We start from the raw sequence: 27,478 nt of genomic DNA, 5'->3' as shown, positions 1-27,478 counted from the left end.
TGCGGGTGGACAGGTCAAAGCGTACGGTGCCACTGCCGCTGCCTAAAGATGTCGAGTTGGTAGTGTGGCTACTTACATTCTCAGACTAGCACATCTGAAGGAAGTTTATCCCACTGCTTTCCCGGGGGCTGTTTCCAAGCCTGCTGAGATTAATTAAATCAAACCCCATGTGGCGATTATTCTGAAGCAGAATGGCTTATTAACTTCCAGCGCGTATGCTGGATTACTGAATTCGTATTGTCCAACTAGATGATTATGTTTCTGTTTGTTTCCTACTACAGGACTTTAATATCCTTTTTTTCATTTCTGTGGGTGGGTACACCAATCTCTTTTGGTTACTCTTCCCTGCTGGGACGAGGAATCTCTAGGGAAGAAGGAAATACCTGCTGTCAGTAGGACAGTACTGTTTTCTAGGCTTTCCTGGAAAGTTGTTTCTGTAGAACTAGGTCTTTCTCTCCACACAGTGCCTCTGTTTTTCTTGGGCTGGGAGTTTTAAGAAGGCTTTGTGTCAGTTGGAACACTTGTCTTCTGAGATGAAGATAGTGGCCATCTGTGCAGATCGGTCCAGGAGGAACAGAAGGTTGGCTCAGCAGGAAAGTTCCTGGTCCCTTGTCACCCGGACCCAGAGCAGCCACTCCTCTGTGTGTGCTTCTGGGTCAACTAAAAAGACCTGGGAAGCACTTTGGTCATTATTGAGAGAGGATTTTTTTAAAAAAACATAATGCTGTTGAAATCGTGTGTGTGTGTGTGTGTGTGTGTGTGTGTGTGTGTGTGTGTGTGTGTGTGTATTTTACTGTTTCTTCCAAACAGAAGAGTTTCTTTTATGTGATTGTTTTAAAGAGAACTGGTCATGCAGTGACCAGTTATTACACATGACATGCCTGGCTAATGAACTTTTCTCTTCCTTGTACAAACTCACGGTTGCAGGATTCAGAAAGAATGAACTTGGAACACATTTCTCATGGGCTTTTAGATGGAAAGCTATTTCCCCATTGGGAGGATCCCACAGCTTTTACCTTAGAGGAGCGAGAACTTCAGCCCCATGTCGGGATCCACTCACTGAGGGCTCGGGAGGAGACCTGGGTGGTTTCGGGTTCCCAGGGCAGCGTGCCATCTGAGTGCAGAAGCCCTTGGAATGCGCTGCCCATTGGCTGCCTCGTGTGCTCCGTGCTGCCTTGGCGAGAGGCGGAGGGAGACGGGGGAGTGGTGGCCCTCATCTCAGAACCTGTGGGACAGATCTGAGCACCTGCTGCTTCTGTGTGGAGGACCAGATGCTGGAAATGTTACCAGGGTGAGGTGGATGGTTTCAAAGAAGTGGTCATAGAGGGCTGGTAACTACGGTGATGGCCCAGCAGGGAGGTGGCCACACCTGCTTGCTGGTGCTTGACGGGGTATCTACGCGCGAATTCAGACTTCTGGCATCTGTCCTGGGCTCTCCGGCTGAACCTGTCTACGTCAGTCATGAGGTTTGGATGGTCAAGGAAAGGTCTCTGTAAAATACCCAAGTCCTGGTGTTTGGTTGTGTGAAAGACGCAGCAGTGGTGCGTAGGTGGTTTTCTTTAGCTGGACTAACATTGGTAAAAGTCAGCGTCTGACACAGAAGAGGCAAGTGTTGGCGGAAGAGAGTGGGAATTCGAGAGTTAAGGCAATGTGTAATTGTATTCGTGGAGAGTTTTAAATTCTTATTTAATTTAAAAAATTAAGCTTTTTTATTTTGAGATAATTATAGATTCACATGCATGGTAAAATACAGTGATATTTATGTGATATTATACAACATCACAACCGGGATATTAACATTGATACATGAAGATAAATAACATTTCCATCACCAAGAGGGTCACTTGTGTTGTCCTTTTATTTCAAAAATGTTATAAAATTTGAATCATACAGTGTGTTAGGTATTGCTTTTCTTACTCAACACAATTCTCTGAAGATGATACTAGCCCTTCTTTGGATATGGGCCTTGCATATATGTTCTCTGACTCTGCAGCTTGTCTCTTTGACCTCTTAACAGGGTCCTTTGCAGAACAAAAGTTTTTTGTGTTGATGAGGTCTAATTTATTGATTTTTTTCCTTTTATGGAGTATGCTTCTGGTGTCAAGTCTAAGAACTCTTTGCCTAGCCCTAGATCTTGAAGATTTCCTTCTATTGTTTTTTAAGTTTTATAGTTTTACATTTAAGTCCATGACCCATTTGAGTTAGTTTTTGTATGAGGTGTGAGATTTAGGTTGTGGTTTTTTGTGAGGTTTTTGTTTGTTTGTATGTTTTTGCCTGTAGATGTCTAATTGCTCCAGCCCCTTTTTTTGTTGAAAAGGCTATCCCTCTTCTGTTCAATGCCTTTTGCACCTTTATCAAAAATCAGTTGGGCGTATTGGTGTAGGTCTGTTTCTGAGTTCTCTTTTCTGTTGAATTTAGCTGTGTGTCTCAGCCAGTATCACAGTCTTGATTACTAGAGCTATGAGTCTTGAAATTGGGTAGATTGATTCCTCCCACTTTATTCTTTTTCAAAATTGTTTTAGCTAGTCCAGCTCCTTTCCCTTTCTACATAAATTTTAGAATAATCTTCTCATATCTACAAAAAAATCTTGCTGGAATTTGGGGAGAATTGACATCTTTACTATGTTGAATTTTCCAGTCAGTGAACACAATATGTCTCTCCATTTCTTTCATCAGCATTGTCTAGTTTTAAGCATAGAATTTCTGTTCATGTTTGCATAGATTTACACCTAAGTATTTCATTTTTTGGAGCACTTGTAAATGGTATTGTATTTTTTATTTCAATGTCCATGTGTTCATCGCTAGAATATAGAAATACAATAATTATTTTTTTTGGATGTTTAACTTGTATTATTTAACCTTGTAGAGCTCACTAATTAGTTCTAGGAGTTTTTTGGTAGATTTCTTGGGATTTTCTATGTAGGCAGTCATGTCATCTGCAGATAGGGATGGTTTAATTTCTTCCTTTCTAAGCTGTATGCCTTTCATTTCCTTTTCTTGCCTTATTGCACTGGCTAGAACTTCTCATGCTGTGTTGAGTAAGAGTGGTGAGAGCAAAGTCCTTGCCTCTTCTTTCTGATCTTAGAGGGAAAGCATCCTGTCTTTTCACCGTTAAGTATAATGTTAGCTGTAGGGTTTTGGTAGATGCTCCTTATCGAGTTGAGGAAATTGTCTTCTATTCCATTTTTTTGAGAGCTTTTTTTTATGATGACTGAATTTTATCGATTTTTTTTCTATCGATTGATATGATCATATGATTTTTTTCTTTAGCCCGTTAATATAATGAATTATATTGATTAATTTTGAAACACTGATCCAGCCTTGGATTCCTGGAATAAACCCAAATGGAATAAACCCCACTTGGTCATGTGTTGTAATTATTTTTATATATTGCTGTATTATCTTCTGTTTTATTAAGCATTCTTATGTCTGTATTCATGAAGGATATTGGTCTGTCTGTAGTTGGGTTTTTGTTTTTGTTTTCGTTTGTTTTTGGTGGTGGTGGTGGTAAACTAGGGTACTAGGTTTATCTGGTTTTGGTATGAGGGTAATACTAGTTTCATAAAATGAATGGAAAATGTCTTCCATTTCCTGGATGACAAAGGGTGGAATTGGTGTTAATTCTTTCTTAAATATTTAGTAGAATTCTTCAGTGAGAGCATTTGGGCCTGGAGATTTCTTCTTAGTTTTGAAATGACATATTCAATTTCCATAAATGGTTAAGGTCTGTTGAAGTTACCTATTTCATATTGTGTGAATTGTGGTAGTTTTTGTTTTTTGAGCAAGCGGTCCATTTTGTCTAAGTTGTCCAATTTGTGTGTATAGAGTTGTTCATAGTATTCCCTTATTATCTTTTTTTTTAAAGAATCAATTTTATTTATTTATTTATTTTTGATTGCGTTGGGTCTTTGTTGCTGCGTGTGGACTTTCTCTAGGTGCAGTGAGTGGGGGCTACTCTTTGTTGTGGTGCGCGGGCTTCTCATTGTGGTGGATTCTCTTGTTGCGTAGCACGGGCTTTAGGTGTGCGGGCTTCAGTAGTTGCGGCAGGCGGGCTCAGTAGTTGTGGCTCATGGGCTTAGTTGCTCCGCAGCATGTGGGATCTTCCCGGGCCAGGGCTCAAGCCCATGTCCCCTGCGTTGGCAGGCAGATTCTTAACCACTGTGTCATCAGGGAAGTCCCCCCTTATTATCTTTTGGATGTCTGCAGTGTTGGTAGTGTTACCTTATTTCATTCCTAATATTGGTATATTGTGTCTTCTTTTCTTTGTTCTTTGTCAGCCTTGTTAGAAAGTTTGTAAATTTTATTACTCTTTTAAAAGAACCAGCTTTTAGTTTTAGTGATTTTTGCTGTTTCTCTATTTCTTTTATATCTGCTCTTGCCTTTATTATTTCTTTCCTTTGCTTGCTTTGGGCTTATTTTGCTTTTTCTCTAGGTTCTTGAGTTGGGAGTTTAGACTACCAATTTGAGAAGTTTCTTATTCTCTTATGTATTTATTTAATGCTGTAAACTTCCCTCAGAGCACTGCTTTAGCGGTGTTCTACAAATTTTGATATGTTGCATTCTCATTTTCATTTTTATTCGGTTAAATGTATTTTTTAAATTTCTCTCTAGACTTCCTCTTTGACCTGTGGATTATTTAAAAGTGTGTTGTTTAGTTTCCAGATGTTTGGAGATTTTCCTTTTATCTTTCTGTTATTGATTTCCAGTTGATTCCATTACGGTTGGAGAACACATTCTGTATGATTTCAGTTCTTGAAAAATTTTTGAAGTTTGTTTTATAGCCCAGAATATTGTTTGTCTTGATCTGTGTTCTATGTGCATTTTGAGGAGACTATATATATTCTGTTGCTGTAGGGTGGAGTTTGCTATAACTGTCTAATCCTGTTGGTTAATGCTGTTAATCCTGAAATGGAGTGTTTTGTTGTAGTGATGTTAATAGTTATTATTTGTTTCTTGCTTTTGTTTTTTTCTGGTGAGGGAAGGGGAATGAGGATTAGACAGTGAAGAATTTGAAATCATATTGTCTGGCAAGAATAAGGAGACTAAAACTCCATATTGCCAATTTAGGGCAACTTTGACAACCATCCAAGGAAAGAGTAGAGTTTATATTCTCTATTGAAAATGTAGGTACCAGAGGGCCAGTTTATTACACCATTGTTTTAGGATTAGAAAGTCTGAAGAAAACCATGCTTGATCTCAAAATTAGAGGTCAGGCAGCTAAAGTTGCTGACCAGGACTGGAGAAAAAGGATATATTTCAAGGTTGTGTACATTACCTCTTGTTGAATAGTATTTATTAGTTAACTGGCTTATTGCTTATTAAGTATTCAACCTTTAATTAGATCTAGAGCAGAGTCATGGGTTATTGACATAAAAGCTATATTATTAATCTCTTCTAAAAAGTTTGTTATGTAATTCCTCTATTCCAGATATGGTGTTAGTTCCTGATAATATAAAAATAAACTAGAGAGACATGGACTTAAGTATTTTTTATTCTCCCACAGAACAAAAACCTAGACATCTCAATGGCTTCCACAAAGACTGATTACTGGAAAACATAAGAATAAATTACACCTTGAAGATTATTTTAGTTTCAGATGCTGCCACTTAAATATGAAAAACAGTATTGAATATGCTGTGCGGGGAACCTGTTTTATTACATGGTTGCATAGTCGCTTTCAATTGAAAGCCGGGCATTTCTTGCAGGTCTCCTGTGTGTCAGGCACTGAAGTGAGTGCAGGAGATCTGGCTTTGCTTAGCCCCTGGTGTACTTTTTCTTTCTCAAGTCTGATTGTTATAAAGATAGAGGCCAAGTGTAAATTTCTTAGACTTTATATACATTTTTATGTATTATTTCTTGAAAAATAGAAGCTTCCATGTATACTGAAAAGTTTTATTTACATCACTTTTTCAGTAACACAACTATATAAAGAATATCTACGTAAGTCATGTTGAATTTAAATACAAACAGATCCGGTATCAGTGTCAGGACTGAAGTTACCTCACATCGTTTTGTAAACACACTATTAGTTTAACCTGTTTAACCAGGTGTAACTATAGAAGGGCAGCAAAGACCTTGGTCTATTACTTTTCATGTAACACAACAAAAAGTGAGAAAATACAGTTAAATATATCATAGTATTTGCTCTCTTTTTCACAATGACATCATAGTTTCCCTTTAATATCTCTTTTTCAGATCACGAAAACATGTTATTCTCCCAGAAAACCAGTTGCTTTGATTAATGGGGCCAGGCCAGTCCAAGGACAGATTAAGCACACAGGAACCTGGCATGATCCCTGGAAATGGTCCTGTCTTCTTTCTGTCACCGTGGGGCTCTTTAATTTAATCACCGTGTTTTCTGTTAATTCTCTAAAGAAGCTCCATATATCTAAATAAACGGTAGGTGACTGGTTGATAATCTATTTTTGATATTTTACTTTTTATTTAAAAATATTTTTATTGGGAATTCCCTGGTGGTCCAGTGGTTAGGACTCCCCACATCCACTGCAGGAGGCCCAGGTTCAGGGAACTAAGATCCCACGAGCAGCATGGGGCGGCCAAAAAAAAAAAAGATTTTACTGGAATATAGTTGATTTACAACGTTGTGTTAGTTTCAGGTGTACAGCAAAGTGATTCAGTTGTACATACATATATAAACATATATATTCATTTTTTACATTCTCTTCCATTATAGGTGGTTGACAGACACTGAATTGTTAAAAAATAACAAGCTCATGCTTTATTGTTTATCATTTTATTAACCAGCCTCCTCCTTTCTTCCTAGTAGAAAAAGAAGTGGAAAATGGTCTATTCAACTTCTTTGTTATTCCTCAGTTAATCACAGCATGGCGGACACGGACACCGCTTTACTTCCCTGATTCACCATCATTTTTAACTGCGACATTAACTTCTTAGAGTTATTTGGAAGAAGGTGATCAAACGCCTCTATAACAATTCAGGCGTGTATCCGTTGGTCTGGCTGATACGGTCTGCCTTAGATAAATCACGTAACTTCTTTGAGCCTGTTTCCCTGTCTGTGAAGTGAATCTGGCTGATCATAAGGGACCCCGCCTATTTAGTTATGGCTGTTTTCACTGGCATCTCTGGCTGGTCTCTGAGCTCCAGTGGGTAGAGAGCTGTGGCCGGTGGTCTTTGTATCTGTGACAGCCCCAATGTTGCAAATGCGTTTGCCTTTTGGGGCCAGGCATGTAACAGGAGCTATGCAGTTTGGATGGAAACTCAGTAGGTTCTGCCTGTCGGGTCCCAAGGGAAGGTGGCCCAATGTTAGCAAACTTTCTTATTTTCCAAGAGAATCCAGAAATCTTAATGCAAGTGAAATATCTCTATTCTTTTTTTTTATGTTTTATTTATTCTATTTTATTTATTTTTGGCTGCGTTGGGTCTTCGTTGCTTCGTGCAGCCTTTCTCTAGTTGCGGCGAGCCGGCGAGCAGGGGCTACTCTTCGTTGCGGTGCACGGGCTTCTCATTGCGGTGGCTTCTCTTGTTGCGGAGCACAGGCTCTAGATACGTGGGCTTCAGTAGTTGTGGCTCGTGGGCTCAGTAGTTGTGGTTCACGGGCTTAGTTGCTCCGTGGCATGTGGGATCTTCCAGGACCAGGGCTCGAACCCGTGTCCCCTGCATTGTCATGCGGATTCTTAACCACTGAGCCACCAGGGAAGCCCAAAATCTCTCTATTCTTAAATATTGAAAATGAACTCGGTTTTTAAAAAACTCCCCGTGTAGGCCAAAAGGCACGAGATGTATGAAATGCAAGCTGAAAGCCCGTGCCTGCCAGTCCTGAGCGTGCTCTTAACAACGTGCGTTGAGTTAGCAGCAGTTCATTGAGCTGCTTTATGATATGGCTGCCACAAATAGAGATCTTTTAGAAACGTCTGAGAAACATGCATCTGTCTTCTTGTAGTAAGAGTTTGTTTTACTCCACAATTGGGACATGACTTGTTTTTTTTAATTTTTATTTTATATTGAAGTACAGTTGATTAACCATGTTGTGTTAGTTTCAGGTGTACCGCAAAATGATTCAGTTATACATATACATGTATCTGTTCTTTTTCAAATTCTTTTCCCATTTAGGTTATTACAGAACATTGAGCAGAGTTCCCTGTGCTGTACAGTAGGCCCTTGTTGGTTATCTGTTTTAAATATAGCAGTGTGTACATGACACTACTTGTATATAGTGATTAATAGAACTAGTAATAACAGGTACCATAACAAGCATGCTTACTGTGTACCATGCAGTGCTGGGAGGGTGTTATTGTCCGCATAAGATGCACATATTGAAGATCAGAAAGTTTAAATAATGACCTGAGCTGACACATGCTGTCTAATGGCTGAGCTGAGATTGTAACCCTGTGGTTCATTCTTCACCATTCCTGCCTGTTACCACCTGCTTACTCTATTAAGAGTGAGTGGACTGCACGCCTGAAACTAACACAACGTGGTTAATCAACTATACTCCAATATGAAATAAAAATTAAAAATAAAAGAATGAATTGGCACCACAGCAAAGCCACCAGCCTCATTTGTTTCTTTTTTAAACAGCTTTATTGAAATATAATTGACATACACATACTACTATATATAAAATAGATAACCAACGAGGACCTACTGTATAGTACAGGGAATCATACTCAATATTTTGTAATAACCTATCAGGGAAAAGAATCTGAAAAAATATAGACATATATGCATAACTGAATCACTTTGCTGTACACCTGAAACTAATACAACTACAGTTTAAAAAAAAAGAAATATAATTGACATACTGTGCCACTCATCCATTTAAACTGCAGAATTAAATTGTTTTTATTATATTCACAGAGTCATGCGAATCATCCCCACGGTCAATTTTAGAACACGTTCATTGCCCCAAAAAGAAACCCCCATGCCCACTAACAGTTACTCCCCTTTCCCCCCAAACCCCCAATTTTTTGTGCAGTTAGTTACCAATAAATAATGACTGTTATAACTGATGGCTTAAGCTCCTTTTAAAGAATGAAGCTGATATTAGCCATATTTTAATATTCATATTGAATATTTATCTAGTATTAACCATATTCTAGTATTTGTTTGAAATAATAGATGATTTAGTTCAGTATACGAAATTTTAACAGCTGATTAGCTGAAATTTTTCCTCATTAAATTCTTTGACAAAGGAGTACTCTTTTTTTCTAATAATTCTTTGGAATGTCTCTGGAAGCTGTTGTAAAAGAATGTAGTTTTCCCTTGAGGAAATGCCTAAGGTCGTGGGCTCCAGAGTCAGCCGGCCTGGGCCCAAGTTCCGGCACTCCCTGGCGTGTGGTTTTCCCCGCTTCCTGATCTCACACAGGAGCTGGCGTTCAGTAAGAGCTGAGGGTTAAGTGATTGTGCTCCCGTATTTGTCATCAGTACCTGGTATAGCCTGGCAGCCAATACATGTCTGAGAGAAAAGTTGCATTGAAATTATTAACCTACTTGTGGAAAACTCCTCTTCGGTTTCTTTCTTTTTTTTTTTTCCCTGTAGGAGGAATCCCGCCTTGGGAAGGAAGGCTGGCTGGGTGACATGCAAGCTATTTCTAGAAGGGCTGAGTCTTCCCACCACCCTTAGTGTAAAGATGAGAGTAGCATGACTTCAGTGCTATGATTTTTATGGTCCTGTCTTTATCCTCCCTTAAGCTGTATCCCTTAATTTTTCAAAGCCTTCGTTTCTAGTAATTTGGGTGCTACTAATGGGGTTACAGTTTGCCGTGCAGATTCTATTGGCATTAGAAGACTCACTGTGTTCTGCGTCGTTAAGCAGACCCATTAAACGAGGCCTAGTCCATCCACACGCGCCCGATGAGACCCCGGGGGGTGGGCTGGGGGTGTGTACCGCAGTGACTTGCATGTCGTGGCACTGTTCTCCGTGCTGGTGGGGGCCTCACAGGGGCGAGGGGCACCATGATTGTCATTGCTGCATTTGGGATAGGGTTTTATGGAGCTTCTCAGGAAAGACGTCTACTCACATATATTTCCTGCTCATGGTAACTGGCCGGCAAAGGTAGAGAAAGATTTCTACATGCACACATGACTTCCTAGCAATAAGGTTAAAGCCTCTTTTTTTTTGAGTTATTATTTCCAGTACTCTCTTGGGTTCTTTCTCTTACTGAATCTAAATCTCTTCATTTCGTTTTCTTTCATTTGTATGTTGAGGTTGTTTTAGCAGAGGGCTGAGTGTTTCAAAAATCACACAAACTGAACATACATTTTTCACCTATAAGTCAAATATAATGAATAGAATCTTCCTTCCATGCAGACATAACTCTTCCCTGTGGAAAATGCCATCAAAGCAAACCAAGGTTGGTGGCAGAACTAGAAACATCTGACCAGGCATCCTCACTCCTTAAACTTAGTAGACAAAAAAGCGGCATGTCCAAAAGTTGGAACTCTTCCTACATGGAAAGTTTTCAGAGATCCCAATCGAGGCATTTATTACTTTATAACGCTCTCCATTGGCTGACGGTGGCCTTACCTGTTGGCGCACTGGCCTGGGGGAGGAAGAGAGGTGACCCGCAGTGCTCTCCACACTGGGATTGGAAATTTAGAGCACTCGTTCAAATCCTGATTTTGCCCTGTGCGATTTTTTTTTTCTTTCTTTTTTTTTTTTTGCGGTACGCGGTCCCCTCACTGTTGTGGCCTCTCCCACTGCGGAGCACAGGCTCCGGACGCGCAGGCTCAGCGGCCATGGCTCACGGGCCCAGCCGCTCCGCGGCACGTGGGATCTTCCCGGACCGGGGCACGAACCCGCGTCCCCTGCATCGGCAGGCGGACTCTCAACCACTGCGCCACCAGGGAAGCCCGCCCTGTGCGATTTTTAAAATGATCATGTAAGCATCCTCTGAAATGGTGCTACCTGGGTTTTTCATATATTGGTTCACTTCGTACATACAACACAGTGAGCAGACATTAGTACTCGCACCCTGTGAGGAGACTAAGCTCGGGGAGATTAGGCAACTTGTTAAAAATCACCCAGAAAAGCAAATTTCCTTCACAGGACTGTTGTGAGAAGTTACATAAAGTACTAAGTGAAGAGTCACTAGCTGATTCTTTTATTTTTTAAGACGTATTAAAAATCATTCAGGGCTTCCCTGGTGGCGCAGTGGTTGGGGGTCCGCCTGCCGATGCGGGGGGCGGGTCGGGGAGGATCCCTCGTGCCGCGGAGCGGCTGGGTCCGTGGGCCATGGCCGCTGGGCCTGCGCGTCCGGAGCCTGTGCTCCGCAGCGGTGAGAAGCCCGCGTACCGCAAAAAAAAAAACAAGCAAAAAAAACCATTCAGTTTTATTAATTAACATATTAAGTTCCCCCATAGCCTAAATAAACCTTTAACAATCCACCTGTGATTCTCTATCAAAATAAAGATTACAGGAATTCAGAAGGATTCTTGTTCTTCTGGTAGAATGATCTGAGAAATGTGATTTCCATGGTTTACAAAATGGGGGCTAATTATTTAGTAAACAAGGATGTATTATACATTAATTTTATAACATCTTATGGAAGAGTTACCTATCCTTTTCTTGGATATCGATGAAGATGTATTTATTTCAAACATGCCAACTAATATTCAAGACTTCTATCTATTGGTTTAGTGAATGTTTATCGGGATTTTAATGAACTACCATCTTTTTATCCTAAAAAGCAATTTAAAATTTAGAATGATCCTCTGTCTTAGTGGACTACAAAGAATGATTCCCTGAACACTTAACTATAGGAATGTTTTAAATCAATGGCAGACATCATCTCCATTTAGATTTTCATTGTACATTTTACATTACAGTGTCTTTAAACATCCATGGGGAAGTAGATATAAAAGATTCCCATCAAAAACCTGAGTTTACATTTCACACTAGAAAGAAAAGCATGTAGTAATTTGATAGTTGAATTATATTCATTATTGTTTTCAAATCACCTCATATATAATGACTGGCTCCTTTATTCATGGCAGTGTTGACTGCCATGTTTGAATGACTGATTTTGAATAGGTATCTGGTATCTGTGCTCACTGTGAATGACTCATTTTGAGAAATCAGTGTTCAACTCATTTGAATGTTGAAATTCCCACAGAAAATCCTCTGGGAAGAATTTTTGGTTCTACCCGAACCCCAATAGTCAGACTGCTTTTGTCCTGAAACCCAAACCATGCAGCTGAACAGAACCGCCCCTGTTGACTGGGTCACAGGTGGGCCCAGCTGTCACCTGTCCACACACCCACTGCCTGGTCCCAAGCAGGCACCCTCCCATGTACGGGAAAGAGGGGGAAACGTACAGATAGGGCCGGCGGCATGGCCAAGATGATCACATTCTCGTTGTTGTTGCTAGCTAAGGTTTTTCTGGAGTGTATATTTAACTTGTTGATTTCTTTTCTCTCTGATGTGTAGTTGTTGTTATACATTAACTTAATGCCGGGCAGCAGCATGAACCTACAAATCGCACTGGTGGGTTTTTGTGTTCTGCGCAGGACAAAGTTCAAAGCTCTGATAATTTCATGGTCTGAGCTCTCCTGCTGAGCGACCAGGACCTAAAATAAACTCATCCCCACTGTGGTGTGACCTCGGTGGTGGCCTTTTGAAGACTTGGAAAGGTAGGATGGGTCCAGTCTGCCGTTTTTAAATGAAATAGTTCTTTCGTTATCTTAATGGAGATCGGAGTTAAAGGAAAACCCATTGTTTTATTTTTGTTCTGAGTTTAAGGTCAAGTGGTAGCATGTACCTAAGTGAGCATTGCTTTAGTCTTACAGAATTTGAGGCATATATGAGTTGTTCCCCAGGAAATAGATCACGCCCTTCAGGGCAGGCGCCGGGAATCAGTCTTTCGAAAAGTGCATTCGTTTTACATTATGTTTTGCTTCTCCAGGGGACCTACTCTGTAATTGTATTTATTACCAATTTGGGCATTTCCCCCCTTTACGTAACTTAATATAAGCCTTTCCTAATAATGGAGACCAGAGCACCTCTCTGTGACGTGTGTTTGTGGCGCTGAGTAGATGCTAGTTTGTGTGACCAAAGAATGTACAGTAAATGCTTCTGTTTATAACTGTTCCCAGGACACATGACAGGCACCAGGTAAAATTTTATTGCTTGCTCTGTGGAAGATTTTTTTCACAAGGGATTTTATTTATTGGCAGCGTTCGGCCACGAGTGTGATTTTTTTAGGGGCCTATAATTTAGATTTTTCTGATTCAGGCTATAATTTACTCGACGGCTACTTGGAAATCCATTCTGTGAGAAATAAACCAGTGCAGAGAATTAAGGGACTGAGCTGTGCAGGGGCCAGATTAAGTTAGGGCTCTGGGAATAATTTACTTCCTCAATTTTGAGTCCATTAGTAGCCTGTAACTTTTGACATCATGATTATTGACAATTCTGCATATCTGTAGTCTTTGAATATGCTCTCATTTCAGAAACCTTCAGCAGATCATTGGTCTTAACATACAAGGCATGGCATTTTAGGGATCGTATGAGGCATTTTATTGAAAATTTCCGATTACCTGGATTTAACAGTTTCTTCCAGAGAAACAACTGAAATGAGAGAGCGAGAGAGACCCAGAAGTTGACTGGCTTTGAGGAATGAGCTCATACAGTTGCGGGGCTGGCAACAGCACAGTCTACGGGCAGCTCGCCAGGCTGGAGAGTCTAGCAGGAGCTGATGTCGCGGTCTTGCCCCGAAGGCAGTCTTGAGGCTGAATCCCTTTCTCTTTGGTAGACGTCAGTCTTTTAAGGCCGCCTACGGATTGGATGAGGCCCACCCACGTTGTGGAGGGTCCTGTCATCTGCTTGACTCAACGTCTCCTGATTTAACTGTTCATCATATTTTTAAAAAGTGCCTTCACAGCAACATCTAGACTAGCGTTTGACCAAATAACTGACACCATGGCCCAGCCTAGTGGACACATGACATTAACCATCACCGCCGCCAAGTGGGGAGATATGGATGTGACAGTTTACCTGTGTGGACAATAAAAGGTTCTCTTTCCTCTACCTGCTCACATGATGTGGAGTTAATGTCAAAGTAAAAGTGGAAAATTAGAGAGCTGGGGGGTAACCACAGGAAAATTCCATGCTTCACCAGTGATGAGAAACGAGAAGTGTGACTAAGGATAGGAGGGGAGGACACGTCAAGGATATGCCAAGGTCATGTCCTGCGGTTGCAGGGGCTGAAAGCAGCCTTCAGACAGGGAAGGGCGTGCGAGTTGCAAGAGCGGCGGCGACAGCCCAGTAAAGGTGATGCCCCGGTGCCCCAGAGCCCCAGACCTGCACCCAGGCGGAAGCTCAACCACGCAGAAATGATTCTCGGTTGGCATCAGGGTCTGAGTCAGGCCGCTGTGCCCAGCCCCCTCGCTAGAGAGAAGTTACCTTTCAGGATCTTGCACTTAAATTTCAGGAAGTGAAAGCAAAGCACAGTAATTGAGTGGGCACATTAATTTTCTGCATGGGAAACACAGGTTTTAGAGAGAAGGGCTCCACAGGGCAATTTGTTTGAAATGGGCAACAGAACTATTGGAAAAAATCCATCAAATGGAGAGAAAAAGAAAGCAATTCCAAGAGATAGGGTAGGAAATCGTAGTGCCTTTGGCTTCTGTGAGTCCTGGGGAAGTTCTAATTGGCTAATTTATCAAGAAAGCGATTCCATTTCCACAGAGTCACACTTCGTCTGCTGTTCAGTTAAAAGGGCCTTGGTGTGGGTTAGGTGGGTGCGAGCGGGTTTGTGCAAACGGGGCAGAATCAACAAAGAGCTTTGTATTAATCCTTTTCCTTCGGGAGGCCCTTCCCGCAGACGCCGAGCTCCACATTGTGACACTTCGGCAGCAAACTCCTTTTTTCAGAGCAGCGTCACCTGTGCTGTCACTGGTCCCAGGCGTCCAGGCTTTCAGACCCATGAATTCCTTCACTGTCCCAAGAAAGGGGAGAGTTCCAGGCCAGCCCAGACCTCTTCTTCTGAGGCCTCAGGGTGTGCGGGGGCCATGTCCAGAGGCCACTGAGCTCGCTGTGGCCCCCCAGGGTCCGGTGGCTGCCTTTCTGAGTGGCCGCAGCCGCCTCTGGTTCTAGCCAGCCGTGCTGCCAGTGTCCCTGCGGCTTCCTGCTACAGAGGTTTGACAGAGGCATGGAGAACAGCCACCCATCTCCTCTGCCTGCGTTTACTTCTCGTCGATATAATTTGATGTACGTCATCCAGGTAGTGAAAGTACACTCCAAGTTAAATGATCTCCGAATTTTCAAATCGACGGCCTTTTCTCGGTACTCCTGGGTTCTCTGCAGCCATGACCTGTCGATCGGCGTACTTGAAGCTCTGCCTGGTGGCCGTGCACCTGCCCGCCTGGCTCTGCCCTGCCGCCGCTCCGCAGCGCACTGAGGGCACGTCCTTCTGCATGTGGGGCTCTGGAGCTCTCCTCCCTCTCGGCTGCAGCCGTTCACTCACTCCGCACATCCCGGGACACCGGGTTCTCTTCTGAGTCAGGAACCAGTTCTGTGCATGTCTGATGTGGCGGCAGAGCCCAGCCACCAGCTCTCAGCGCCGTGTCCCCTGCCTCGGGCTCCAGGGGACGGAGTTGGTCTGCCCACTGCCGGGGCATGGTGGGGCGGCGGGGAGCGCGGCGGGTGTGGCTGGGGAAGAGAGGCACGGGAGGCGGGTCTCAGCGGATTTTGAGAGGCTCCGTGGCCACAGAGGCCTCCGTGCGGGTGGGACAGCGCAGACCTGCGGAGACGCGGGCGGACCGAGGTCCCGAGCATCCGCACGGGGTCGGACGAGAGCGTCCTGTTCTTCCTGCTGCTCCCTGAACACCCGGCTCGGAGCCTCGCACGTCCTGGGAGTTCCTTACGGTTTATGAAAGTCGGTGTGAGTCAGGGCGGCTGTGAACGATGAGGGCCTGAGGACCAGGCTGGGGAGGTTGACTTTCAACCCAGGAAGGGACGGGAGCGTGGAAGGTGCTGGCTGTGACTGGGGACACACTGTAGGAGCTTTCCCTGAGGACATGGCATTGAGTGTGGAATGGATGGAGAGCAGGAAAATGATCACAGCTCTCGGTGAGAAGTAGCACAGCCCGAGGCAGGGGGTGTGCATGTGGACATGGACACAGAGACCTGGGTGTGAGGGCGGGAGACAGGTGAGGACACGGCGGGGACGTGGGGTGTTCTCAAGCCATGGGTGTGGACAGCGGGGAGGACGGGCAGCGCTAGCAGGAGACGCTGGAGGTTTCCTTGTCTCGGGGGCTGCTGAGAAGAGGCCGTGGGTCCTGGTGGAGATGCTCCTGGTTCTTAGGAGAGTTCATCCCCGAGCAGGGAAGGGGGGCACACGGAGCTGCAGAAATCCCCTTGTGGAGCAGAGGGCAGCCGATGAGGAGGTGGATAGACGGGGAGCGGCGCCGGGTGGAGCGGCGGCCGGGGCGTCCCCGGAGCCTGGAGAAGAGCGGGGCGTCCCGGCGTCCCCGGCTGCAGGGCAGTCGGGTGGGAGGTGAGGAGGGCGCCTTTGATTGGTGCCGGGCAGTCGCACGTCGGCAGTAGTATAGCAGGAGCGGTTTCCAAATGCAGCGAGGCAGCGGCAGGGTTAAACGTGCAGCAGTTCACCCCCGGACAGTCCTCTGTCGAGGGCTCCGCACGCAGACGCGTGCTGGGTGATGGAGCTACAAAGACGGGCAGGGCTTAGGCAGCCTGGTCCCTCGTAGCGTTTCCGGGCAGTGAGGTGAGATGAGTCATCAGGGAGCGGGGATCCGTTGAGAGAAGTCCAGACGGGAGGGGTCCTGAGGACCGTAGGTACACAGGAGAGGGGTGGGAATTGGAGAAGAGAGTGTGGGAGCCTCAGCTGTGCGAGCGTCTGGTCCATCTTCCCACCTACAGGACCACGTTTTAGGCCCTGACGGCACCTCATGGGTCTTCGCTGCCTCTGGTTACGTGGGCTCTGGCAGCTTCCCCCGAACATGGAGAGGGTCCTCGAAGAACAGATTCTAGAGCGGTGAGACCCCAGCTGTACATGGAGCTGAAATGCACGTTATGTCGGGCGAGTGCCCGTACACGCGGTGGTTTAAATGTGCATGTCTAGGTGTCCTGAACTTTTGTCATTCAGAACAGGATTTTTTTTTTAAAGAAAAGAAAGGAAAGCTCACGTAGCTAACATCACGCTGAGATTTCTCTTTCCCTTCTGGCCTGCAAGAGCAGGGCAGGACCTGGAGAGGAGAGTCCGGGCCCTTTGCTGGAGGCGGAGCAGCCCTGCGAGAGTCGGGACGTGGCCGGCGGGGGGACGCGGCTCTTGATATCGCGGTAGTTGTTTCCCGTGGACATCTGAGTCATTCACGGACCATGGCGTTGGATCGCTGATTTTTCATCCAACCTCCCCCTCACGTGACTTTTGAAAAGACAGTTACTTCACGTCTTCTTAACCTGTGACCGTTTTCGAACTGTGGTCCTTTGATGACTGCATCAGTGATATTCAGACTGAGTTGGCCACTGTGCTAAGTTGGGTTTCTTCTGTGGCCGAATCACTTGTATGCTGTTTAAAAATTCTACCTGCTTAAGGTATGTGGAGTCTTGACTTCACCGCTTGGGTGTGAGTCAATGATTTTGTCTGTACTGTCCAAGGACAGCTGCAAGATGTTTGCCTGTTGGAGCAGGAGGTAAACCAGTGCACCTTGTAAGGGTGAATTACGGCTAAATTTGTGGGAAGAAGGCAGTGTAGCTTTCTGAAAGTTTCCCCATCCCCTCCCTCCAGCGCCAGCCTCTGGCAACCACTGGTCTGCTTTCAGTCTCCATGGACTTGCCTGTTCTCGACATTTCATAGAAATGGGATCACATAGTATATGGGCTGTCGAGACTGGCCTCTTTCACTTAGGATAATATTTTCAGTGTTCATCCACGTGTAGCATGTATTAGTGCTTCTTCTTGTGGCCAGATAGTATTCAGATCTACGGGTACATTATATTTGGTTTATTCGTGCATCAGTGGGTGGACATGTGGTTTGTTTCCACTTTTTTACCTCTTAGGAATAATGTTGCTATAAACATTCATGCACAAGTCTTTGTGTAGACATGTTTGCGATTCTCTTGGGTAGATACCTAGGAGTGGAATTGCTGGATCGTATGATAACTTTGTATTTGAGGAACTGTCCAACTGCTTTCTAAAGTGGCTGCGCCATTTTACATCCCCATCTGCGGTGTAGGAGGGCTCTGATTTCTCCACATCTTTGTCAACACTTGTTATTGTCGAGAACAATACGGTATTCTAGCAAACTCCTAATTATTCAGGCACTGATTATCTGTGAGGTGGGTTTTCTAGGATTTTGGTTTCTCTTTCTTTCTTTGTCTTCCAAGCAACTGACCTGTTGGTTTCACTTCAACAATATCTAGTTTCACTTCCCTGGGGATAGGGGAGAACGTGGGAGAAGTTAAGCTGGTTAATGTAGGTACATATTAACACCTGTTAACAAGTTGGCCAGAAAGGTTTAAGGAGAAAGGCTGACTGGGTTGGCTTACATGATATTTTGGATTAATGTCAAGTAGCTCTCTGTAGGACCGGGGCTGTGTCCTGAGGTACTGTGATAATTTGTAAATTTTGTGTCTTCTTTAATGCAAATATTGAAAATTAATTATTTTCTATATTATCTGAATGACCACTGTATAGGGGAAACTGCAACTTAATTTTATCGCCTCTGTTTGCATTTGAATTTAATTTCTTGGTGCCAAGAAATTCAACTAAAGTGGCGGTACTTAATTTCATGCAGGGTTTTCAAGACACCTAAAGGGGTCTGGGGTAATATTTCCAAGAGCTTCCTGTGTTACTCAAATGTGGTGAGGGAGTGTCATGGTCAGTACCTCTCCGATGTTTTCCGTGAAGCCCCCGTAACGATGGTGAGCTGGAAGACACACTCGCTCCAACGGGGTGAAGGCTTGGCGTCAAGAGGTCCTTTGCCAGTGAACGTCACTGTGAGCTGTCAACTCCGGTCTTTAACAGTCGCGGAGTTTACATTCTGTCTCGTGGTGGTCACAGAATAGATAACTGACATTTATCTTACTATAAAACCAAGTCTTAAAAAAACAAAAGATCAAATAAAAATAGCTGCACCTTTCCACAGCACACTAAAAAATGCTCCAGTTTACATAGAACACGTTTTTACTCCACGCCATTCATTTATTTAATAAATGTTTATTGGTCGCTGAACTAGGGATAAAAAAGTATAGCGATATTATCCCTAATTTTTTTCTTGAAGGATTTCTTTTCTTTTTTTTAATCTGCATTTTTAAAAATTGATGTATAGTTGATTTACATTGTTGTGTTAGCTTCAGGTATACAGCAAAGTGATTTAGTTATATATATGTGTGTATATGTGTGTGTGTGTGTGTGTGTGTGTGTGTGTGTGTGTGTATTCTTTTTCAGATTCTTTTCCCTTATAGGTTATTACAAAATACATACTGAATATAGTTCTCTGTACTATGCAGTAGGTTTTTGCTAGTTATCTATTTTATAGATAGCAGTGTGTATATGTTAGTCCTTAAAGGTCCTACAAGGTACTTGAGGAAACATCATTAGACCTGACAGAAGAAATCAAGTCAACATGAAATGAAAACGACGCAGGGATGCTGTGGAGGAGATGTGGGGGCCGGGGGCTTAAATATTCGTGACTAAGTCATTGGAGATGACAGTTTACAGCTGAAAGGACCTGAGTTTGCATTCCAGGTTCTCATGCTGGCTCTGTGACTTCTGTCAAGCGACCTGCTCTTTCTAAGCATCCCTTTGCTTCCCCCAAGGGATCAGGCATGGTTAAGTTCTTATTGGAAATTTCTGGAACCGGGACCGTGCTGAGAGGCAGTGTGGTGTGGAGAAGAGAGAACGTCAGGCTGCTCTCCTGTCAGTGCCCAGCTTGGGCCTCCTGCTGGGAGCCCTGGACCCCCTGTGAGTCCCAGGACCCACTGTCCTCTGGGTGAAATGAAGGTAATTAGAGCTGCGCGTGGAGCAGAAACGAGCGACCAGACTGCACGGATCTTGCATCCGTGGGGGCATCCGGTGTGGAATCGGGAGGGTGAGCAGAGCAGAGGGACATTTCCAAAAGCTCTAGAAGCTAAGCAGGTCCATGTACCGTACTGCAATATAACATCAATAATAACAGCGTAGGAAAATGAGAGATAAAGATGGAAAGCACTTAGCGGGTAGAAAAGCACTTAGCGGGTAGAAAAGCACGAAAAGGAGGTGGGAATTCTGAGGATCACCACTCGGGGTCATGGCTTTTGAAGAGTGAAGTAAAGATGAAAGCTCTTTTTTTTTTTTTTTTTTTTTGCGGTACGCGGGCCTCTCACTGTTGTGGCCTCTCCCGTTGCGGAGCACAGGCTCCGGACGCGCAGGCTCAGCGGCCATGGCTCACGGGCCCAGCCGCTCCGCGGCATGTGGGATCTTCCCGGACCGGGGCACGAACCCGCGTCCCCTGCATCGGCTGGCGGACTCTCAACCACAGCGCGACCAGGGAAGCCCGGCAGCTCATTTTTAAAACAATTCTGGTTTCCTCTTTGCCTGTTTGTTCAAACACACGGATCGTCTGATACAATGTCTGGCGGTTAATGTTCAATAAATGTTATTTGCTCTCTAAAGAAATCGGCAGATAAGTAGGAAGCAGCATATTTTAAGAGACAGTAATAGGCATGATTTCTAAATTAGACTAGAGTACTGGATTATCTAGAAAAAGAGAACCAGTTTGAGGAGAAAGAGTCCAGGTTGAACTAAGCAACCAGTTGCCTGTGTGGGTGGGCAGTGATCAGATATATTGGAAAAGTGGAACTTGGTTATTTAGAAATCTTAACTTGGTGATAAAACTTTTTGTTGTTTCTGTTTTTATTATAACTGCTACAAAATCGACAATATTTGTATTATAAAACAGTTAAGAGTATATGATAACAGTGACAAAAACTGTGACATAACACAGACTCAGCAGAAGGTTATAAAGATGAAAAGAGTAACGGGACAGTGGTGACAATATAGTTTAAATGTATCAAGGTACAATTTTCAAAGTGTTAAAACATGACTAGCCCACAGAGCCATTGTGAGCTTGTGTGAAAGACATCTAGCTGGTGAGTGAGGGCAGGGGGCTGGGGTGGCGGCGCTGAGGATCAGAGCATTAGACCGTCTGGCAGGAAAGGTTGCAAGGTTCGCTAAGTTGGAGACAAGACCAGTTAATGCCTTAGGGGCAGTAAAACCGTGAGCTTTGTGGTTATCTTTTCTGCATGGCAGAAATGATCTGCATCTCTACTGGCCACAGATAATCTGCAAATGAATCTGTAACTTACCAGATCAGCACAAAATAGCACGTCAAAATAAGGCACATTCTCCTAGAGAATGAAATGGCCTTTGGGTGGTCCTGTTGGAGCCACTGTGGTGTGAAAGGTGCCACCCTTTGCTGGGTTTCCATTTCCGGATGTTTAAAATGTGTATAAGGATTAGAGAGGGACCATTAATATCACTGAAATTACCAGGATGCCTGGGACTCGGCGTGCACGGGGCGTCCTGGGGGACAAGCCGCCCAGTGACATGTACTCGGTTTCCTGGAAGCAGAGCCCTTGTTCTTCCAGCTCCTCCCCTCGCCCATCCCATCCTCTCCTCTTCACTTGTTTTGTTTCTAAACTGACTGTACTCAGTGTCAGGTCCTCACAGCCTCCCTGCCCCTGAACAGGCAGGGACTCAGGAATAAAGCAGCAGGCCTATTTCAGAGACAGATGGCTTTGCTGGTTGTTCCAGAAACAAGAAAAAAATGGCTAGCGGTCTCTCAAACCCTTTGTCATGAAATCCTTTAGACTCAGTAACAACGTTGCAGGCGTCTCCCACCGGCGCCTGGGTACGTGTGGTTCGATGCCCGGTTAAGTCTGCTGAAGTGGGGTCTGGGGGCACCGTGGAAGCATCGTGCTTGTCTCATTCTTGGGGCAGCTCAGTTCACGCCGGTTTCCTAAGTTAAGTCTTGCGGGAACTTAAAACTGGACGTCTGCTTCAGCAAGTGAGCAGGTGCATTTGTTCCAGTCTCTTCTCCTTGTCCTTGCTCTGCAAAGCCCGGAGTTGTGTGGCCTGTCCCACCTGTGGTCACGAGGATGTGGACACTGGGAGGTGACGGGGGCTCAGCACAGTCAGAAGAGGTTTAACCAAGTGATGACCCGAGGGCGTGCGCGGTGGGCGGCGCCCTCCCCAGAGGGCCCTGGCTGCAGTTTATGGAAGGATTGTATTTTAGGAGATGTACGTATTTTCAGGATCACAAAACCGTAAAGGTGGAGGAAACCTCAGAGGTGATGCATCCAGCCCCCAGGCCCTCTGCGGTCTGTGGCCGCTGGGCCGTCCTGGGGGCTAGACGCATGTTCCCGATTCCTTGATTGTTCGTAAATTCTTTGTTCCAGAAGGAAAGCAACCATATTCTATGCACTGATTCTCCCAGAGGGTGCACGTGTGAGTACATCTGTACTCCTTCCCTAGGAAAATCCCTAAAATTTGTGTTAAAAGCTGAGTATCCCAGGATCCTTCTACTGTTTGTGAAAGGACGTGGGTACCAGGTCATTGTCCAAACTGATCTGCAGTGTGTCTGTTCTTTTAAGATGTGGTGCTTAGAACTGGATGTATTATCCCAGGTTAACTGGCCAGGGTACGGGTTAGGGGAGGGCTGGGAAAGACCGTTGCCTCTTTGATCGAGCTCGGTTCCTATCCTGTGCGTGGAGGTGAACGTACCGGAATTTCTGAGAGTCGCGTGACAATGTCGGATCACAGTGGCCACCCGGCTTTCTCCATCTTTGGGTTCTTTGTGTCAAGTAGTCCCATCTTAGCCACGTACAGGTAATTTTTAAACCTAATTTTTTTAAACCGTGAATAGTTATGATGGTAAGCAACACCAGTAATAATAATATAGGAGTTTCATCAGACAGAAAGAGTAGCATGATGGTTACTAGCCTAGCACCGGAGTCAGACTGCCTATGGGTTCAAATCCTATCTCCTTTGTTTATTACTATATGACCTTGAGATAATTCAGTGGGATTGTGCCTGTAGGGTACTTCCCAGGGCTCCTGGCACGTGGTCCATGATCTGAATGGGAGCGGTTATTCTCTTTGCCCAACTCCTCTGAGCTCTTCAACAGGCATTTTGCTATTTAACCCAACTCCAACTTGAAGAATACCATTATTTTGCCCCTTTTTCTAGATGGGGGAACTATGTCACTTGTTCAGGGCTGTGTGGCTGTTGAATCTGCAGTAGGAATTTGAACACAGGTCTGTCTGATGCCAAGTGATAGGTACAGCTACTTAGTCCTATTAGATTATATGTTTTTTTTTTTTTTTTTTTTGCGGTACGCGGGCCTCTCACTGTTGTGGCCTCTCCCATTGCGGAGCACAGGCTCCGGACGCGCAGGCTCAGCGGCCATGGCTCACGGGCCCAGCCGCTCCGCGGCATGTGGGATCCTCCTGGACCGGGGCACGAACCCATGTCCCCTGCATCGGCAGGCGGACTCTCAACCACTGCGCCACCAGGGAAGCCCTATAGGTTATTTTTATTAGTATTTGCTGACTCATCCTTCTAACACTGGTATATCTTCCAAAAGATGACTTCATTAAATATTTAACTTATACAAAGAATCTTTGTAACATGTATAAGTTTAACAACTCCTCCTGAGAGGTAACCATCACTCTGAATTTTGGGCTTATCACTCCTTAGCTTTTCATTATTGGTTTTCCACACAGATAAATACTCCTCAGTAATACTTTATTCTTTATAATTTCCTAGTTGAATAAGCATAACGTATGAGATGTGACTATAAGGCAGTTGTTTTTCCTGCTGCCCATGGGGCCTGTGAATTACTTCTGTGCTTCTTTCCTCCATGAAAACCCAGCTAGGTCCCCTGACTCTCCCTGTCACCTGTGGGTCATAAAATCTCACAGTCACTTCCAGTTTAAACAAACTACTCGCTTCTGCAATTAAAATGCTCGGTTTCGTGTAATAACCCAGCTTTAACCTTGTGATAAAATCGAGGCTCTTGACATGGCCCCTCCCTGTCCCCCTCCACCCAGAATATGGCAGGTACCCCAACCCTTGCTCTTTCGTGTGAACGTTACAGTCAGCAGGTCGGGGGGACACGCGCAGAGTTTGGACGTCGATGGAGGTTCTTGAGTCTTGGTGATGCAGTGGTCCTGGTTCTCCCCTTACAAGACCTTGTGCCTGATCGCCGACTCAGGGGGCAGGTCTCTGGGCGCCTGCCTGGATGAGCGGGGCCTCTGCGTCGTACGCAAAGCTCTCAGGTAGTAAGGGTCTGTGTCACTGGCTTGACCGTCCCACTTACTAAGCAGCTCTTTGTTTCTTTATGTTTTAAATTTCGACCCTTTTTTAGAGTACTTTTAGGTTTACAGAAAAATTGATCAGCAAGTACAGTGTTCTCAAACACCCCTCTGCCTGACATACGGTTTCTCCCCGATGGTGACATCTCACATCGGCCTGGCACAGTTGTTCCATCCGCAAGCTGACACTGACACCTTGTCATCACCCAGGGTCCACGGTTTGTTGACATTAGGGTTCACTCTTGGGGTTGCCCATTCTGAGTCTGCACGAGTGCATGGTGACAAGTATCCACCATGACAGCATCACACAGAGTGGTTTCACCATCTGAAAAATCCTCTGTGCTCCGCCTGTCCCTCCCTCCCTCCCCCCAACCCCTGGGAACCACTGATGTGTTCATCGTCTCCATGGCTGTGCCTTCTCCAGGATGTCCTATAGTTGGGACTATCCAGTATGTGGCTTTTGTGGACTGGCTCCTTTCCCTTAGCTTTGCGCTTTGAGGGTTTCTCCATGTTTCTTCCCAAATGGCTGGTAGCTCCGCTCTTTTCAGCACCGAGTGCTACTCTGTCATCTGGGTGCACCGCAGTTCATTTCTCTAGTCACCCCCTGAAGATCATCTTGATTGTTTGCAAGTTTTGGCGACTGAATAAAACTGCTATAAACGTGTCAGCTACTTCGATTTGTTCTCTTGGGTAAAATGAGACCTCGGACAAAGCTCTTTATCGCTTCCAACTCTCGGAAATCCCGTCTGTGAAGACGGCTGAAGAACTAGGAACAGGACCAGGAGGGTGGGAGACACTGTGGTCCCCAAGAGGAGGGGCCGCGGGAGGGGAGGAGGGGGGAAACGGGCTGGATGGAGGCCTGAGCATGAAGATGGGGAGGAAGCCTTTTAAAATGGAAAACAAACCCCAGAGCAGCAGACGGCGGAGGTGGGGGAGCTCTGGGCGCTGCTGGGTTTACGGGACTAGTTTTCAGCCTGTCACCGATGTCACGCGTGGAGCTGCCCAGGAGGGCCTGGGACGTGGGCAGACGTGCTGAATGCTGCTGCTTAGCGGGGCGGGGGTTGAGGGTGGGGTCGCATCAGCTGAAACGCAGCAGCCCCGCCGTCCGGGCCCCGGCGCCCACGCGGGCAGCCCCTCTCGATGCCCAGGGAGATGGTCCCTCTTGCGCGCACGCCCGGAGGGCCCGCCGGCCCGGGAGCCTGGCTTTCAGAGGAGAAGCATTGGTTCACACCCGGTTTTGAGAGCTCTTGGTCGCTTTGCTGTGAGGGTCTCTCTCGTGGCTTCTTCGCTGCTGGTCACAGGAAGGTCACAGGAAGGGGGGTCGCTCTCCTGTGTAATTTAGGGAGTCCACACAGGCAGACACCAAGCAATCAAAACCTTCGTTTTAAAGCCCCTGAGAAGAGCGCTGCAAGCACCGTCAGGAGAGAAGGCCTTTCCTGAGGCCGTTGGTGACGAGGACGGAAACCTGTGAGTCTTCCAAGCTGGGGACTCGGGAAGTCACTGTGGCTTTTTTGACCGAAATACATGCTCTGGGTACTTAGAGTAAATACATGCTTTGCCTTGAATTATGTGTCTAAATCCTCTTCAGAATGTTTATTAGACTATGCCCGAGGCCATTATGCTTAATATCATCAACTTTGTGCTTTTAACAGCCTTACTGATATAGTCTACATACCATAAAGTTCACTCACTGCAATTGTACGATTCAGTTATTTTTAGTAAGTTTTACAGAACTGAGCAACCATCGTCCCCAGAAGAAGCCTCGTGGCCATGTTTAGTCACTGCTTGTTTCCTCCCCAGCCCCCGGCTACAGCCCTCGACTTGCTGGGTAGAGTCACCCTTCCGGGACCCCTCAGTGTCGCCAGAACCCGACAGCATGCCATCTCCGTGCTGTCTGCCTTCACTTTGCCCCTTAAGGCTTCATTTAGCTTTTGAAGGCTGTCCATGTTGTAGTAACATTTATTTTTATACAATTACAATAAATAACTCTATAATACTTGACTCCTATATTCTTTGCTACATCTGAGTGTATTCTTCCTTTTAAAAGACAATCACTTTGCTGTGTGTTTGCAAGTTTGTTTCTTAATTCTTCCAGGACTCAGTTTCAGAAGGACATGAATAATTGCACTGTGGAGAAGAGTTTGATCTTCCTTTGACGGGGCCCCCAAGCCCTCTTGTGGTTGTAAAGCGGCACAGTCACCCTAAATAGGTGGCCAACAGCCGTCAATATTTTGCCCATGATCATAAAGGGGTGCTGGTCCCACAGGGAACAGCACGTTCTTGAGACCAGCCCGGGGACAAGTGTCTCTTCTGCACCCGAGCGGACGGGGCACCCAGCCAGCAAGCTCGTAGAGCCCAGTCCTGGGCCGGCGGGTGTGCAGCCAGCACTGTCCATAGACGCCCCCCCACCCCACCCCAGCACTGGCCTCCATCAGAGACCTAATAAGCTCCTGTATTTTAGCCTCACCTGTACTTTGAGGTACAATATTAGAATGCTGCTGTGACTCTGTGCAAATTGGGGAAGAAAGTTAAAATTGGGGTTTAATACCTGAAGGGAGTAGGAGGAAGGATCTCGCAAAGTAACAGACAACAGAGCTGCTACTCCTGTCAGAAGACACGGGGGGCCCTGACAGCTCTCATTAGGCCGGTTTTGTCTTTTGTTCTGCGTCTCCACTTACACCTCTAATGACTGGACAGCAGAAATTGTCACTGCGCAAAGGTAACAAAGCCCCGCACCGGAGATGAGAGCAGCGTAGGGAACTCCACCAGTTTCGTGAGCTAAAGCATCCCCGAGCGTGTCCACTCTGGCCGTGGAGTAGCTGAGAAGGGAGTCGTAAACCCTCACTCATTCAGGAGTTAGTACACGGCCCCTAGAACCACGCACGGGTTTATTCTGCGGGGCTTCCGAAGAGCACACGTGTGGAGTTGGCTCTTTGCAGGGGACCCTTCTGGGCAGGATGTAGACGGGCGCGTGGCCATCCTCATCCCTCAGCAGGAAAGGAAGCCAGGCCAACGCTGCAGCTTTTCCCACCTTTTCCTCAGTTCATCACAGAGACACGCGCTTCGCTTCATTGTCTGTCTTGGTGACGAGTCAGGTGTCAGATTCAGCAAAGGACAGACCTCCCTGGCCCTTTGCGTGGTTTCCCTGAATTCCGTTGTCAAGGATGGGCCGTGGGTCCCT

At 45.5% G+C, this 27,478-nt stretch overlaps 1 protein-coding gene across 5 annotated transcripts in view; it reads left to right on the top strand.

The window, feature by feature from the left end:
- Nucleotides 1–27,478, top strand: part of SPATA13 (spermatogenesis associated 13) — a 217,370-nt gene that overhangs the window by 106,907 nt on the left and 82,985 nt on the right. For 2 of the 5 annotated variants that reach the window (XM_082859454.1, XM_082859453.1), the window contains exon 2: nt 6,196–6,399. The exons of 2 other annotated variants lie outside the window; for them this stretch is intronic. The gene's annotated coding sequence lies outside the window, so the exon portion shown is untranslated. Of the gene's footprint in view, nt 1–773; nt 6,400–27,478 lie in introns of those variants that run through there. One more of the 5 variants, XM_082859452.1, reaches the window with a different exon arrangement.

The sequence above is a fragment of the Leucopleurus acutus genome, assembly GCF_964270905.1.
Source record: "Leucopleurus acutus genome assembly, chromosome: 18".
In the NCBI taxonomy this organism is placed as follows: domain Eukaryota; kingdom Metazoa; phylum Chordata; class Mammalia; order Artiodactyla; family Delphinidae; genus Leucopleurus; species Leucopleurus acutus.
Note: the sequence above shows the minus strand (reverse complement) of the source record. Positions and strands in the feature narration are given on the sequence as shown.